At 38.2% G+C, this 3,007-nt stretch overlaps 1 protein-coding gene and 1 pseudogene across 1 annotated transcript in view; one reads left to right on the forward strand and one right to left on the reverse strand.

Moving 5' to 3' along the window:
• LOC106633323 (adhesion G-protein coupled receptor G2) overlaps nt 1-3,007 on the forward strand; it is a 33,744-nt gene that overhangs the window by 16,745 nt on the left and 13,992 nt on the right. The gene's annotated exons all lie outside the window — the stretch shown is intronic.
• LOC121815040 lies at nt 1,370-1,488 on the reverse strand (annotated as a pseudogene).

Raw genomic sequence — 3,007 nt, forward strand, 5'->3', positions numbered from 1 at the left:
TATCTTATCTTATCTTATCTTATGTTAGTGCTGCATTTGCGGACATCACGTAAAATCCTTCCCCAAAATCTACTTCACTACACACAGCATGTCTTCTATCCTGTCTTCCTTCTCTCACCCCAACCGGTCCCAGCAGATGGCCCCGCCCTCCCTGAGCCTGGTTCTGCCGGAGGTTTCTTCCTTTTAAAAGGGAGTTTTTCCTTCCCACTGTCGCCAAAGTGCTTTCTCATTGGGGGTCATATAATTGTTGGCTTTTCCTCTGTATCTATTATTGTAGTATCTACTGTACAATATAAAGCACCTTGAGGCGACTGTTGTTGTGATTTGGCGCTATATAAATAAAATTGAATTGAAATTGAATTTATTGATTAAATATGAAATACCCATATAGATTCACAAAGTGGTGTGAGAAGAAAATACTGCAAAAGAGTAACTTACAATAAAATGTACATAAAATAAAAGTTGTATAAAGTTATGATAGCATTTTGTATTTTTATGTTCCCTTTCTCTTGTCCCATGAAAAATAAGTTCCAGTACCCCTACAGCCCCAAGCTGAATGAGAAAATGGATAGATACAATTGATTTAGAAATGACCAGAAAATGTTAATAAGTAAAATTGAAGATTTTGTACATTTTAGATAACATAAAGGACATAATTTTAGTCCTACGTGTTGGTCATTAAAGATTTCAGTGAGCTGCAACACTGCTGTTGAGAGGACATTTTGAAGCTAGAATGGATCACCTCTGCCTCCACTTTTTGTTAATTGATTTGAATCTTGTTCAGATGTGTTGTCAGGCAGGCTGCTTTTATGTGAGGACTGATTGATTCTCATATAGTGCCTTCCTACTCTCCCAGAGTACTCAAATTGCTCTATACAACTTGCCAAATTCACCCAGTCACACCCATTCTCAAAAGCACTTTCTCTAAACATAGAGACCACATTGACACACACATTCATACTCCGATGGATGCATTGGAAAGCAACTTGGGGTTAATATCTTGCCCAAGGATACTTGGCATGCAGACTGGAGGAACCAGGGATCGAACCACCAACCTTCCAATTAGTAGGTAGTGTTACGAAATAAATATATATTCCTAGTGCTTATTGTCTGATTAGATTGTTTTATGTATTTTAATAATTTAGCTTGTTGGTCTAGCTTATTTAGCGGATTTAGCTTGCAATGCTTTCAGAACTGGGGGTGCGTGCTCGTGTCTACAGATCTCAGTTTCCAGAAATGTACAATAAAGATCATTTTTTGAGTTTTGACCACTCTGAGTCCAGTCTTTCTCTGTCAGCAAAGGAATTCAGTAAAGAACCGGATTCAATAGTAGGTGATCTGCTCTACCTCCCGAGCTAAAGCCACCCCTGGCTTACAGCACCTGGTATTCCCAGGCGGTCTCACATCCAAGTACTAACCAAGCCCAACCCTGCTTAGCTTCTGAGATCAGACCACATCAGGCATGCTCAGGGTGGTAGGGCTCCAAGCCATTTTCTGTTAGTTTGTAGCCCTTGGGTTCTTAGTTATTCTTTAGATGTGTTTAGAGTATGCTTTTGTTTTCCTTCAGTTCATGGTGATTATATTCCCTTTTCCTCCAGTCACAGTGTTAAACTTACGAGTCTTGTCTGCATCTACGCATTTGTCGTGCTTCCTGTTTTTTTTCTTCATAGTGCTTGTCCTGTGTTCAGTATACTGAGTTTTGCTTCTCCTTTGTCTTGTCATGTCGGATCAGGTTCAGCTGTGGTTGCAAATTCCCTCGTTACCCTCTGTGTAGATATTGTGTGTTTTCCTTTGTTCCTCATTGTTTTTTCTTTGTGGCAAGTGTCAAGTCAGGTATTTCATATTTGGCTTTTCTGGTGCAAGTTTCGATGTCCATGTCCGAGTTTAATGTTTCAGGTCACCATGTCATCCTGCTTTCAGAGTCAGTTATTCAGGTTTTAGTTGTTTTTTTCCAGTTAAGGTGTTGTTAGTCTTCGTTTCCCTTTTGCTTTTCCTTTGCATTATTTGAGTCATAAATAAAGGCTCGCTCTTAGTTCAGTTCTGTTTGGGTATACACTCACTCTCCACTGACACTTACTTTCACTTTAAATCATATGTAGGATGTTATTTAAGTAGTTTAGTTTAGTAATCATATTTATGATATTTAAAAACAGGAACGTTAATCTTTATTCATAGAGGCCAGTTTTGGAAAACTGTTAAAATACATTCTTTTATGCAATAGACTTTCACATACCAGTTTGTTTTACTCATTTTGACAGTACTGCTAATTTAATTGAAACTTTCCTGTTGATATACATTTTTGTGGTAAGGGGTTCACCATTTCCAAGACCAGCTTACATAGGATGACCACACTTCTGAAGTTTTATTGTTTTGGGGCACTTCTAAGAATTATACAGTAAAAAGAATCCAGAATGACTGGGAAAACAGCTTTCTGTTTTATAATTACAGAAAAATAAATAAGTAATATTGCTCCATTCTGCTCTGACCTCTGCCATCATCAAGGCACTTTCTTGCAGAGAACTGATGCTCTGCATATTTTCTCAACAAAGGTAGTTGTGTAGAAAAATCCCAGTAAAAAAAATCCCACCAACAGCTATTGCTTAAATCATGTTTTTTCCCCATTCTGTTGCTGTTTAAACTTCAGCAGATCATCTTGATCATAGTCTGCGTGAATAAATGCAGGTTGCTGCCATGTATTTGGCTTTTCAGATACTTGCATTAATGAGCAGTTAAGCAAGTGTACAAACAAAGTGACAAGTGAGTGTAGGAATCTAAAAATAGACATAAATGAAAAACATACCAAAGTAAAGGATCTCTCCTTTCATCCCTGCCTGTCAATTAATGTGTTCAACCAGCCTTTACATTACTGCCATCTTGTGGCCACAGTTGGCTATTGTCTCTGAAAGCTTTTCATAATCTCACAAAACTGCAGCTCTCGTTTTCAGGGTGTGTTCATTTCCCATTAGCAAAGAATGGAGCTGGTCAGGTACGGTAGGTCAAACACTCT

Source organism: Haplochromis burtoni, unplaced genomic scaffold, assembly GCF_018398535.1.
Source record: "Haplochromis burtoni strain Fernald_Lab_line unplaced genomic scaffold, NCSU_Asbu1 Contig_121, whole genome shotgun sequence".
Lineage (NCBI taxonomy): Eukaryota > Metazoa > Chordata > Actinopteri > Cichliformes > Cichlidae > Haplochromis > Haplochromis burtoni.